The following is a 15,335-nucleotide window of genomic DNA, read 5'->3' as shown; positions in this document are numbered from 1 at the left end:
GAGCCACTAAGCCCCATGCACCACAACTTCTGAGCCTGTGCTCTAGAGCCCATGAGCCACAACTACTGAGCCCACATGCCACAACTACTCAGCCCACGTGCCACAACTACTGAAGCCTGCACGCCTAGAGCCCGTGCTCCTCAACAAGACAAGTCACTGCAATGAGAAGCCCGCACACCACAACGAAGAGTAGCCCCCGCTTGCCGCAACTAGAGAAAGCCCGTGCACAGCAACGAGGACCCAACGCAGCCAAAAATAAATAAATAAATAATAAAATTTTAAAAATAAATAAATAAAAACTTAAAAAATGAAAAGACCTAAGAATCCATACCTGCCACAAAAATGAGGAAGCAAGTTTAGATTGCAACTCAGAATGTCCCCAGACCTACCAAAGGCACCAACTTGAATTTCCTGGGCTAAGCACTTTAGGCCAGCTTTCCAGTGTCATATGAGGGTGACACCTTGGAACCAGCCAGGAACTAGGTCCTACAGCCCAAAAACAATAACAGCAAGTGCTTTCTGCAACCCTGCAAAAACCCTGTGTTTGTAATTTTGCTGCCCTGGATATTTCCCCAAAGTGCGCAGCAACAAATTCCTGAGGTCTGAACATCCCAAGTGCTTGCCTTCTATAAAACAAAAGAAGAGGGAAACTGGGTGATTGTGTCCTATTTCTTTGTCACTCCTGGAAACAGAAAATCTCCCAGGGCTGGAGAAGGGGATGGCAGCTTTGAAAAGAAAGGGAGTTTGGATATTTGGGATGCATGGAAAAGAGGAAAGGTGCAGAAAGGCAGTGATGAGAAGCAGATTGTGGGTTCAATGGGCAGAAAACCCATGGGTTACAGAAGAAGAATTTGTAAATAAGAAGGCCATCAATGGAAAGAAACCTGTAAGTTTGCTGCAGTTTCTTTACAAATGGCATCAGTTATGGTAGGTATCTTTCAGGTATAAGCATTAGAAAAGCTTCCCCAAATTGGCTTAGAAAGAAAAATAATTTATTAGTTCATGTATTTGAAAGGGACAAATGTAGAATGGATTTTGGGCATGATTTGATCCAGCAGCTCAAAGGATTCTGTCTCTTCCCGTCTCTACTCTCTTCATCCTAAGGCTGGCTCTCCTCATTGTTGCCAGATGTCTACCAGTAGCTCCTGGGGGAAAGGGGACATGCCTCCTCATTAACATCAAACAGAAGAGAAAGGACTCTGTGCCCCAGAATCCCTATCAAAGGACCACTGATTGGACTTGCTTAAGTCCTGTGACTGTCTTTGAACCAATCACTGTGTCTAGGGAGAGAGAAATCAGGTTGTAATCAGAGGTGGCTGTGGAGCCCCTCACATCAGTTCTGCATGGCTGAGAATGGTGCAAGAGACCGTTTCCTAAAGTAAACAGGTTATTGTCATCATGAAGGAAGGGGAATAGAGGCTGGACAGCCAACAGCAGGTCTCCTCGTATCACACTTACAGAGAAAGGAGGAATGTACTTAGAATAAAATCAAAGATAAAGGCAAATAGCAAAAGTCTCTCTTCTGGAAGTGCCTGGGTTTTTTTTTATGTTTTTTTTTTTGTTTTTTTTTTGCGGTACGCGGGCCTCTCACTGTTGTGGCCTCTCCCGTTGCGGAGCACAGGCTCCGGACGCGCAGGCTCAGCAGCCATGGCTCACGGGCCCATCCACTCCGCGGCACGTGGGATCCTCCCGGACTGGGGCATGAACCCGTGTCCCCTGCATCGGCAGGTGGACTCTCAACCACTGCGCCACCAGGGAAGCCCCCTGGAAGTGACTTTTGCTTTAAAAAAAAAAAAAAGCTGATGACTGGAAGAGAATGTATGACTGTGGCCATGCTCAGCTGGCTAGCAGCTGCTCCATCAAATGGAATGAGACACGGAATAACAACTCACATGAATAATCTCTGAAGATGGATCTTGATATATATATATATATACTTAACCCCACCTTCTTAGAAGGACTCAGGGGGAACACCCCAAAGAGGGAGTTAGTGTTCTGTTAAGTTCTTGCTTTATTTATTTACAAAGATGGTTTCTCCCTGAAACCTAGCACTGTATTAACATTCTGCATGTTCATTCTGGTGAAGGAAGACAGATCACTATTCATTCACTATTCAGTCACTGAAGTATTTCCCAAGTTAAAAAAGACATATAATTAATAATGGTAGAGCAGCCCAGTTAGAAACTCTAACAAGATATATAACATGGAAGCTAGAGAATGAGAACAGTCATTCCTTTGTGCCTAGAAGACAACAGTGAAATAGATTCAGTAGCATGATGATTATTCAATAGATCTTTTTTTCCTCTTTGGTTCATGCCAAAGGTCCATGAGGCTGAGAGAGACAACGTATTTATCTGAAACAGAAGTCTCCAACCACTATGTCAGAATATAGCAACAGTTTTCAAAGTCTTGATTGGTAACGAGGTGACTGTTTAAATAAATTATGTTATATCCCTACAATGGAATTCTATTCAGAACACTTAAAATGATGCTGTAGGTAGAAATGTATTAACTTTAAATGAGGTTCAAAATATATGATTTGGTAAAAAAGCAGGTTAGAAAACGACATGGAGGTTATAACCATACCTTTTATTTTCTTTTTTTTGTTTGTTTGTTTGTTTGTTTTGCGGTACGCGGGCCTCTCACTGTTGTGGCCTCTCCCGTTGCGGAGCACAGGCTCCGGACGCGCAGGCTCAGCGGCCATGGCTCACGGGCCCAGCTGCTCTGCGGCACGTGGGATCTTCCCGGACCGGGGCAGGAACCCGTGTCCCCTGCATCGGCAGGAGGACTCTCAACCACTGCACCACCAGGGAAGCCCATTATTTTCAAAAATATTAAAACATTATATTTTGGCACAGAAAGAATGAGAAGATATACTTTAAGGTGTTTCCAGTGGTTTTCTCTAGGTGATGGATCATGAATATTCTTTTTAAATCTTTTTTTTCTTGTTTATATTCTCTAAATTTTCTATAATGTTTATTTATGGCTTTTGCAATAAAAATACAGCAGAGATATTTTGAACTAAAAAATTATACCCACTACATCTGTAACACTTTAATTGTACTTATATTTTGCTCTTTAAAAGTGTGATATTCTTCTCATAAGCAGCCAGAAGTCCTCTGTGGCATGAAGTAGAGGAAGAAATGCATGCATGCATATACATATGAGTGAATGAATAAACACGGCACCAATTAGAGCAGTAAAGGAAACTCTGGGGCATCCCAAGGCCGACCCTCCGTTCCCTCACTTCGATTTCATTAACATCTAAATGAGATCCAATTTCAGGCCAATAGTCCCAGTCCCAGCCACATGGGACATTTTAGTGCTTCTAGGTCTGGAGATGGAGTTTTCTTGCTCCCAGGAGAGGCATCTCAAAAGAGTATAGATTCTCAAACTCTAGTAGGGGGTCCATCACCTCCCACTCTGGGTCCCAAGTGGACTTTCTCTTCCCATAATCTCTAGATCCTGCCAGCCTCCCGAGGTGGGGCCACATTTGGTCTTGCCATCACTCTGAATCTTTTTTTGCGGTACGCGGGCCTCTCACTGTTGTGGCCTCTCCCGTTGCGGAGCACAGGCTCCGGATGCGCAGGCTCAGCGGCCATGGCTCACGGGCCCAGCCGCTCCGCGGCATGTGGGATCTTCCTGGACCGGGACGCGAACCCGTGTCTCCTGCATCGGCAGGCGGACTCTCAACCACTGCGCCACCAGGGAAGCCCCATCACTCCGAATCTTAGGGGCTCCTTGACCTTCACACTCACGCCAAGGCTTCTGGCGCTGTCCACTGCTTCAGACTCGTCCTCCAGTACTGCCACCCTACGCAGCCAGCATTGCTGAAGCCACCAGGCTCCAGACTGAAATCCCTCCCCTTCTCTTTAGTCCTGAGCAAAGATGCAAACTCCCTCTAAACAACCTCCAGCGTCTAGAAACACAAAGGTCCCATCACAGAGCTATTCCCAGGTAGGAAGAAGGTGGACACGTCAAGGTCCATCTCAGTCTCACAGTACCCCTCCCTCTTTCGGCTCACTGGCCTGCTAGACTTGGGGAACACGAAGTGACAAAAATGGAGGTGAAAGAAACTCAAAAGCTGGCAAGTAACATAAACATGTTATCTACAAGTTGCTGAGATGCAGTGGATTGTTGCCAAGGGTAATACAGGCCCAGTGTTGATAGGTTTGTGTTTCAAGAGAAAGCAGAGATCTAGATTATTATGTGTAATCTCCCAATTTTTAAACATGGGCCACACGTTCTATATATTTAGCCCCAAAATAAGTCTGTCCTGGTTAGGAATTCTGTTCAGCTGCTAGGAACACAGACGAGAAGTAAAACGGCTGATGGTAAAGCCTTAGTTCTGTCTCACCTGAAAGAAGTTCAGAGGTCAGCAGTCCAGGGCTGTGGGAAGCTCCATAAGGTCATCATGTTTGAATCACTTGGCTTGGGTTTCTTTCTAACAGTTGCTAGAATACACTGGAACTTGGATTCAAGGTTAACTAGCTGAAGATCCCTGGGCACAGCCGTTTATCTTTCTACGCCTGTTTCCTCATTCGTAAGAGGGACAAGAACAGTACCTACCTCACAAGGTGGTTGTGAGAATCAAAAGAGATAATACATGAAAAGAACCTGGAGCACAGTGAGCCCCATAAATGTTGTGTAAGACACAGTGAGCCCCATCCCCACTCTCTGACAACCTGGCCCTTCTACACTGTAATGACAAAGCAGTCCTTAGATATGCAAAGAGAGCTGGGCGTAGGATAGTAAGAGCTGAATTGTTCTGTATTTTAAAATGAGAAGAACTCAGTTTCCTATTTTTTCCCCCATCTTAGAGCAGGAAATGACAGGAAAGAGAACGGAAGAGAGGAGAAGCAAGCAACATAGCAGAGTGCAGAAGGACATTTACGAATATCTGATATTAATTTTGACACTGATAATCTTTTTGAAACGTAAGACCATCTGTCACCCCAAATCTTTAAAGCCTGTTAGGCACTAAAATATCTATCATGAGTAACTTTTAAAGGAAATATGAGAAGGGGATGACTTCTACGGTGTGTTGATGTAGGATACAAATGGACAGCATGTATAGGACTGTATATTCTAATGAATGAACTAATTCAACAGAAATGGGAAGGACTGGAAGTTTGGGGTTAGCAGATGTAATCTATTATATATAGGATGGATAAACAATAAGGTCCTAGTGTATAGCACAGGGAGCTATATTCAATATCCTGTGATAAACCATAATGGAAAAATATATGAAAAAGAATATATATATATATATATATATATATATATATATATATATATATATATATATAACTGAATCATTTTGCTGTACAGCAGAAATTAACACAACACTGTAAATCAACTATACTTCAATTAAAAAAAAATAAAGAAATGGGAATCTGAGGCCAGAGGTTAACCTGCAAGAACATAAACTCTGCCCTTCCCCAAATCCTTGGATAGACTATCGGACTTGCTTCAAATGTAAAAGGAGGGGTGAGAGTTTAAGTCCATTTCATCTAGATCTAAAGGAGCAGGAATACCCTAACAGACATTTGACTTGCACAGCTATTCCTTATCCTCTCTCAGTCAACCACACTCCTGATGACCCTTCACAAAACTGAACGGGAATCTTCTGACATTGCCTCTACATTTGCAATAAACTTCAAGTCAGGAAGAGCTTGAGTTGACTGTAATTCTAAAGGATGAATGGATGCTGATGGTGTTTCCTAGCAACAGCTGAAAAGAGATCAATATTATGTGATATAAGCGCCATGAGTAGAAGCACAAGATCCACTGAAACACAGTCAGAAGTAACATGGATTAGGTACTGACTGTCAGACCAGAACTGGCAATTGTAAGCTGATCTAATGTTAGGAGGCTGCACAGATGAAGCAAGAGCAAGAGCTGAATTAGGCTAAAGGAGGCGTCATCAAAGTGACCCCCCAAACCACAGTGCTCAGCCAAAGCGCAGGTTTGGCACGACAGCCTTCACCAGAGAAAACCAGTTCATCTGTCGAAAACTGAAGGTCATAGAAGGCTATCAAATAAATCTCTTTGATCTAATTACAATGACATTTATTCCTATAAAACCACATAGTATTAAATAAGACACTAATAATCATATCTCAGAAGAATAAAAACGACTCTCAAATGCTACTCTATTCGTAAATTTGGAAAGCACTGATTGTTAACCAAGTACCAGCTGAAGAATACTAATGTTCTATTGCATTTGTCGGGGGTAATTTTTTTTTTTTTTTTCCGCGGGCCTCTCACTGCTGTGGCCTCTCCCGTTGCGGAGCACAGGCTCTGGACACGCAGGCTCAGCGGCCACGGCTCACGGGCCCCGCCGCTCCGCGGCATGTGGGATCTTCCCAGACCGGGGCACGAACCTGTGTCCCCTGCATCGGCAGGCGGACTCTCAACCACTGCGCCACCAGGGAAGCCCATGTCGGGGGTACTTTCTACTGTCAACACAAGAAATTCAGCTTGAACTTCACAAGCAAAAAGGGGATTTGGGGGAAGGAGTAAGTAATGGAATCAAAGAAGGTATCTGGGAATTACAGCAGCTCTGAGGAGCTAGAAACCAGGGATTAACATGCCTGGGACTCTTTCTCTTTCTGCTTTTATGGGTTCTTTATTTCCTTGGGCTTTTCTCTGAGGATAAATCATGTCTGGTAACAACCCTGGAGCTCTGTATAGTTTTGTGGCCTCAGGAGGAAAGAGAACTTACTAGCTTCACTTAGAAAAAATCCCAGGGGAGGATTTGTTACCCTAGGCCGGACTGCATGCCTTCTCGTAGGCTACTAGCCGGGGCCAGGACGATGGTGCTAGCACTGGTCAGGCCTGGGCCACATGCTCACCCCTGGTGTAAGGACAGGAGGTAGGATACTCTGGTTAGCAGGGCTGGGATGGGAAGAAGTCCCTCAAAGAAAGGGGATGCTGTATTCTCCAAAAGAGAAAAAACTGGCACCAAGCAGACAATAACACGGGTCCACCACGTTTATTGAACTGGCGGTGAGAGTGATTTTCATAACCCGCTAGTATCCTTAGCTTGTCTAAGTTTTCTTGGCAAAGGCAAAACATTACAGGATCCACAGCTGTCTGGGATGTACTATGGATTCGGTTTAACCTTCCTAAATCATTTATAATTAGTCACCACAGGAAGTGGGACTTCAGCTGTACATCTCTGAAAATATCAAATCCCATTTTTCCCATAAATAAAAGGAAGGTATGATAAAGATAAAATCTAGTATAATAGCTACATTTTGAACTTTGTTTCCAAATAGAATATTTACATTTATTAGGCATTTTTTAATCAGTAAAATAATTCAAAATTTAGTTTTTATTAAAATTTAAAGGAATGTTACATAAAATAACTTAAAAAAGTATCTCTCATTCTTGTACAGTGATCAGTATTGACGTTTAGTATTAGTTGAACTAGTTAACATTTATGATTCTATTTATTTAAAATGAGTAATAGTAAAAAGGCCTAAAATTGATCATGCTTTCGAGAGTTGTAAATCAGTAAACTAAATTATTACTATGTAAAAATTTTTGTTAGGTTTTTGGATCTTTTGCCTATGGTTCTACCAAGATAATTAAGGTAGGATGATAATAGTACTAATGGCTACCATGTGTCAGTTGCTTTACCTGACAACTCTGTTAGGAGGGTTTGACTATCCCTGTTACAGATGAGGAAAGAGGTCCTAGAAGCTGTTAGTTGCCCAAAGCTAAAGTTAGTTGGCTAAAGGTCAACACTAGAGTCAATTATCTCTCCAGTCTACCAGGCTGCTTCCCTGATTCAGCAGTGCTGGAAAGAAGAACAAAACTGTGTGGGATATTTGTTAATAAAATAGGAGTCTAACAATTGAGTGTCTGAAACAATTCTTGAATCATAAATTGTATAAATGTGTCTTATAGTTGGGCAAAAAAGTTAATTTCTAAGATTTCAAAGTGTTCTCCAAAAACCAGAGTAGACACATTTGTGGTGTGCAAAATGAGACGGTTGCTAATTCTAGGACCCTAAGAGAAATCTCAACCTCAAACTTGATACGAGAAAACACTGCTCAACAAGGAAAGAAGGCAAGGAAGCCGTTACTCAGTCAAAAGTCAGGGAACGACTGTGCCCCAAAAGACCACGAAAGAAAATGTGAGAATAAGATCTTCGCTCTTCTTCACTGATGGGAAACTAGTTAAGGGGGGTTTTAATTTAGGGTGTGGGGGACTGTAAGGGAGCTTGGGCGAGCACAGCTATATGACAAATATTAATGTCCATCGCAATTCTCAAACTGAAAAATTCAGGTCAGCCTGGAGGTGAAGCTACCTCCAAATGCAGCAGCCTTGTTTGGGACTTGCTGGTAAAGCCCTGCCGCAGCAAGGGAGGTCATCTGAGGCTACAGAGACATCCACAGTCCAAAACAAAGAGGCGTCTGTCAACAGAGAACAGACTTGTGGTCGCCAACGGGGAGGGTTGGGGAGGGAAGGATTGGGAGTTGGGGATTAATAGATGCAAACTAGTATATATAGGATAAATAAACAACAAGGTCCTATGGAATAGCACCGGAAGCTATATTCAAGATCTTGTGATAGGGCCTCCCTGGTGGCGCAAGTGGTTGAGAGTCCGCCTGCCGATGCAGGGGATACGGGTTCGTGCCCCGGTCTGGGAGGATCCCATATGCCGCGGAGCGGCTGGGCCCGTGAGCCATGGCCGCTGGGCCTGCGCATCCGGAGCCTGTGCTCCGCAACGGGAGAGGCCACAACAGTGAGAGGCCCGCATACCGCAAAAAGAAAAAAAAAAAAGAATATATATATGTATAACTGAGTCACTTTGCCATACAGTAGAAATGAACACAACATTGTACATCAACTATGATTCAGTAAAATTAAGGGGAAAAAAAGAGGTGTTTGTCAAAGTATCTCTATATTTTAGGACAAAGCCCCAGTAGATTTTTCTGAGATTCTACCCAAGCCAGAGGTATCAAAATCCAATCTCAGGACATCCTGGTCAGATCAGCCTTCCAGCCCCTTTTATTTGCTAACCAGCTTCTGTGTGGCCTCATAATGCTCAAAAACTTGGCATCCCTATCCTCCTTTTCCTCCCCCCTCTTCCTTTCCACCCCCCAACTGCCCACCAGACCTCTACTCCAAACCTCATCCACCCTCAAGCCACACTGCACTTACCTTCAGGTAATGGAATGTGTAGAAAGAGACTCAGCTTGATCTATATTAAGCACAATTGCAAAAAGTGGAAAAATCATATGGTGCTTGCCCAGGGACAAGGTAGTTTTTAAGAGGATCTATAGTGGGGTGAACGTCACTTTCTTTTATGCTGAGGACACAGGATTACTGTCAATAACCTATTAGAATTGAGTTTTTAAAAAATTGAGGTAACAGTCAAATAGCATGAAATTCACCTTATAAACCATTTTAAAGAGTATAATTCAGTAGTTTTCAGTATATTTACAATGTTGTGCAAACACCATCACTATCTCATCCTGGAACACTATCTCATTCCATCATTCTCCCTCCCTTCCCGAAAAAATCCCAGGCCGGTGAGTAGTCGATCCCAATTCTCAATCCTTTTTTAACTCACATGTCCTAACAGAATTTTACTGAGTTTTGTTTCTTGTAGTTTATATTATGAAAATAATAGGGTGAATTGTTTTATTCATTTTTCCAGTGAAAAATTATGTTTTATTGTTGTTTGTGCTTTTTCAAACTATAGGTGCTTCCCAGATTCTACTGAGCAAACCTGTCTCCTGTGGGCATCCTCTCTTAGCAATCGGATTTGGCTCTATTAGATTCGATGATATTTGTGAGAGGTACATATTTTGTGTGGATGGCTTTTGTATGGTCAACTGCTTCTTCCATGAGTCAGTTTTTGTTTTTTCCACCTAGCTCAAGTTAGAGTTAATGTTTCTAGTGATTTAGATGAAACTCCTCACATTAAAAATTTATGGATCCTACTTGCAAAAAATTGCTTTTCATAAATGAAATATTTTTTCATGATAACTTAATATGTAAATTTCAAATCAGGACACAGATTTTTCTGTCACATATTTTTTTCATCCTCTTTCTATTGCTTTGAAAGGGGTATCCTAAATCCCTTAAAATCTTGGGGTTGATGCTTAGCCTTATTTATTGATATAAAAATGACTGTCCATTTTTTAGCAATTTTATTGTGGCTTAAAGTTCCAAGTCCAGGCTACATGAAGTCAGATCTGCAGCCCTTTCTAACCGGAATCATCCAGTAGAACCATAACATACACGAATTTTAAAGACCTGGATATATCCTCAAATGCACATGCAGACACTTCATGGAATGTGGGCACCCACTTCAACACAAACTTTAAGTTTTTAAAATAAAGTTTTTTATTAGTTTATAGTACTAAATCCTAACAAACACTACTGGCCTATAAAATACCCATATTTATGAATCAAAAATTCCTAATCAGGGCTACATCTAAAAAGAAAGATGGTGCATACCAATAACAAATTTCATTACTACAGAGGAGAAGTAACAAAGTCATAAGGATGTTATAACCATGGGGACATTCAGTTGCAAGTGAAAGAAGCCTAAATCAATCTAGATTCAGGAAAAAACCAAAACCAAAACTCCCCCCAAAAAACCACGGAAATTTAGTGGTTCACGTAACTGAAAAATCTAAGTGAATTCCAGCTTCAGGCAGGTCTGGAGCCAGGTGTTAAATACTGTAATAAATCTGTCTTGTGCCTTCTCTTGGCTCCACTTTCCTTTTCATTGACTTCACTTTCAGGCTCCCTTCCTTGGTGCAGGGCTCCCCAGCCACATCTGGCATCTATCCTCCAAGCTTCAAGTCTTATAGAATGAGGAATTCTATTTTCCAGTGTTTCCAACTAAAGTCCTGTAGTTGAGTTTCACTGGTCTGTCTTCAGGCACTTATTCATTCCTGAACCAGTCACTGAAGCCAGTGGGATACGATACTCTGAGAATTATTAGAGAGTGGGTACATATCCACTGACCCATATGGACTGAAAGCAGGGGAAGGATGGTCCTCAAGATAAGTCAGGATTCTATGCCAGAAGAAAGGAAAAGGGACGCGGGGCAAGCACAAACAGATGCCCACACATATGCTTTCCAGGAACTGGATTAACTCCCCCATACATCCTGGTAGGTAAACCAGAACTGACGTGGGGCACAACTCCAGGGGACACCATTCATACTGTATTCACGGAGGTGAAATGCGCAACACGGTAGCGGTTGTGTGTCCCCTTTGCCCTGGGACAGGAGGGCTAGATCAACACCAGACATCAACCTGGGAAACAACTTTTCTAAGGCCAGTACTGTCCCAAAGAATTTCTTAGACAATCTACCACTACATGTCCACTTCTGTAATTCCATTATTTCCCTAAGTCTTAGACAGACATTACTTTCCTGGAGCCAGTGCTAACAAATGTGGCTTGATTATGGTGCCCTAATGATGCAACTGCATTTCATACTTGTGGAACTTGGTACCAGTGGCTAAACTAACTCATATTTGAGAAGAATGTTATAAACAGGTTTTTTCTGTGGAAACATGATTTAAAACAAGGATGCAGGCCTAGAGGTCTTTGCAAACTGATCACACAAGTGATTACAAACCCTTGATATAATCACCAGTCTTTTTGGAAACACAGCGCAACATCATGGCAATTACTGTACTTTTTTCTTTCTCCTATAAAAATCGCTCAACGAAACATTTTCAGTTCTCTATTTATAATTACTTGCGTGCTTTAATGTTATTCCCAAGTGCTTTTACTTCCTAAAATTTTAGAATTTGCTATTCAGGGCTGCTGCTGTTTAACTTCAGTCATCTCACCTCTAGCAAAAATATTAAATCTGATCAATATTGTTTTACTTCAGGTGATAGTAGGTGTTCAGTAAATGCCGAATACACAGATTATTTCCCGGAATAAGTTTGTTCATGTCATTTCTCAAAAAGGAACGATAAATACTATAAAGAAAATAAAATAAGCAAATTTATATAAATAGAATTTTTAAATAATAGGAAGTTTCAGGGGAGCTACTTTAGATTAGATGGACACAGAACATCTTGCTGTGGAGGTCATATTGGTAAAGTGAGACATCAGTGATACAAAAGAGGAAGTAACACAAAGGTGTTACTGTTCCAGGCAGAAGGAAGAGTAAGTGCAAAGGCTCCAACACAAGAATGAATCTGGTTCTTTAAAGAAAAGAAAGAAGGCTGGTGTGACTGACATGTGGTGTGTGATAGAGGGAGAAAACAAGAAAGATGATGTCTGAGAAATAGGGGCACGTCAGGAACACAAGCAGGGGCTCCCACAGACATTGGTTCATTGCTTCTTTTCTGTGAAGTTTTCTGCGTTTCTTGACCAGGGGGACTCTTCTGTGTATGACAAAGCAGAAGGCATTCTAAGCCCATGAATGTTAAGTGTTGGCCAAGGTATGATAGGATCCACACTGACAATAACTGCCTATTTCCATGGAAACAGATCATAGCTCTCTCCAAAATGGAAGAAGTCCAATGAAATGAACTTGTCACCAAGAGGCTGCTGGACTTACACGTGTTTTACGTTGGGTTCCCCCAGAGGCTGACGCTAAGACAAGGATTTGTGCTCAGGAGGTGATCCCTGGAAGTACTTGGATGCTTTGTTCTAAATCTTCTTAAATTCTAGGTTCCATCCTCAAGGTTCATTGGCAAAGCCCTTCCCAAAACTTTCACACCAATTTTCAATGTTGTTTTTTTTAAGCCTCTGACCATATAGCCAGTGATTGTTTTAGAGCCTGACTCAGGTCATGTTTTCTTCAAGTCAAAGTACATGATAAAAGGCATTGCTTGAAATCCTGCCTGGTGAGATTTGCTCTGTGCTGTCCTTCAAGATAACCGCGAATAGGGGCTGCGGTATACACTAGTACATTTCCAGCTGGTAGTTCATATTGTTCAACAACATCTATAAGCCAGGCTTGACTTTTTCCATTCTCAATTAATTGGCCAACAACTCTCCACAAGGGCAAAGGGACAGACTGGTAGGGGCAAAGAGTGGGAATAGGGTAGTTAAAGGCACAGAGTGGGGAGAAATCTGCTTACACAAGGTTAAAGCGCCTTCATGACCTGCTCTGGTCCCATCTAATGGAGTGCTGCTGGAAATGGCAACTTTCTGAGTAGGTGGATTAGATAGCACCTTATGTCTCAGGGTCTCCAACATACCAGCAGCAAATGGGAGCTGTTTTACAAAAGGAAAATGGTAATCTTCCTGAAGGGGGTATGGCCTTGTTCCAAAATCCTGTGGGCTTCCATGGTGATTCTCCTGGAGAGACTTGTTTCTGACTTCAGCATAGTATTCCCATCTTTCAGGTACTCTGAGAGGGCTGAGCAGCAGAGCTTCTTGGACTACAGCCTGGGCCACCTAAAGAGACTGGTTTTGCACTGCCATCTTTTTAGGTCACCTGGTAAACAAATAAGTGCAGAACACCTGTATGCTATATGTTGTCTCTAAAATCCAGGGCACCTCGGGTACCGTGCCTTTCTTAATTGTAGAACAGGCAAGGTAGAGCAATTTGTCCTTAACACTGAAGGGGTTATCTCAACATGTGCTAGACCACTGAATCACTGAGAAATTCACTAGGGAGTCAAGTCCCTATATTTCTATGAGATTCAGATTCTATACTTGGCATATTTGCGTCTTACCAAGGCATTTGGGTATCTGATATTTCCCGCTCTGCATCAACAGAGTGGACTAATGTGACATCCCATGGTTTGGTGAGGCATTAAATGTCCTCGTGTAGCAAATGGCTAGAATTGACATCCATTGGACAGATTTGTCAAGCTGTTTCTGTCCCTGCCAGGTAAAAGCAAGCAACTGCTGATGGACTCTACAAACCAAGATGGGTAGAAATGCAGCGGTTAGACCAAGAGTTAACATATCAAATGCCAGATGCTGTATCAAGTTGCTCTAAGAAAGAGAACACTGAATAGCATCTACAATTCAGATCGCCTCAAGATTAAGTTTTATCTTGTAGGCTGCTGTTATCCTCCAAGACCTATCCATCTTTCTCACTGGTCAAATGGAAGTACACTGTATATGTGGGCATGACAGGAATGACCACATTTGTATCTTTCTACCCTTTGATGGTTGTATTTAACTCTGTAATTACCCCAAAGCAGTGTAATTACACTGCTTTTTCACTTATTATTTTGGTAAGGAAGGAATGCTCCCGTGGCTTCCCCTTGGCCTCCTACCAGAAGAACACTTACTCTCCTCAGGGCAAGGAGCCAATGTTGAGATTCTGCAAAGGGTGTCCAACCATCTACACTTAGGAACCGAAGAAATAAAACAAGGGGTGGGGGAAAGGGAAGGAGTTCAGCTGTTCCCACGGGCTTACGGTGAAATGGGGTCCAATCTGCTGCCCACATCCTGTATTTTGATCAGTGGGCCATGGTGTTCTCAATCCCCGCAAAGTTGGTGCTAATTTGGAACAAGTATCCACTGAAACTTTGGATATTTCTTTTTTCTAAGTACACATATCTATTCATATCACACAGCCCTTAAGTCAAGGGTTCTAGCCCTGAGAATTAACTCAGGTATGAGAATTAAGAGAGAAGCTGTGATCTAGCTCGATTCAAGTGATTATAACCTAGACCTGCAAAGTTGGCTTTAAAAAAAGTTGGATTAAGAACTAAGGTAGCTGCCTGTTGCTTTCATTCCTAGAGGCCCTACAATAACTTTACCATAGTCAGAGATTGTTGCAGATCAGACCATTTCCTAATTACCACCTCTGTCCACCTTGTCCCTCCCCGTGAGAACCACACGCATTTTTTTTTCTAATAGGTGAACCGCCAGCATACCCGACCCAGAAAGAACAGCAGCCAGGACAGAATTTCTAACTGCTCACAAGTTTCCCTTGCCAATCTATTCCCACTAGCATTTGAAAGCAATATTTTAGGCCCTGACAGAAAAGTCAGTGAAGTGGTAGACAGAGCATACGAAATCTCAGTCTAGCACAGGCCAGCTTTTAGTGTGTGGTGCTGCACTATACTGGTCAATCAGCAAATTGCAGACAGCTGCCCAAAATGAAACATTGAACATAGTATCTCCTGAGGGCACCAAATTCAACCTGAATTCAACCCTAAGTAAGGGATACTCAGCAGTGAGGCTGTGGGAAAACTTTAATTTCTTATGATTGAGAAAGTTTCAGAACTCTTTTTCTTCAGAACTAGTTTGGTGTGTTTTTTTCTTTAGCTCAGTGGTTTCAGAACCTTGGCTGCAATGGAATTATTGAGGGGTGGGCAGGGTAGAAGAGGAGGCTTTAACAAATCCTGATGCCTGGATCCCACCCTCAG

The sequence above is a fragment of the Mesoplodon densirostris genome, chromosome 11 (genome assembly GCF_025265405.1).
Source record: "Mesoplodon densirostris isolate mMesDen1 chromosome 11, mMesDen1 primary haplotype, whole genome shotgun sequence".
NCBI lineage: Eukaryota > Metazoa > Chordata > Mammalia > Artiodactyla > Ziphiidae > Mesoplodon > Mesoplodon densirostris.
This window is presented reverse-complemented; position numbering follows the sequence as displayed.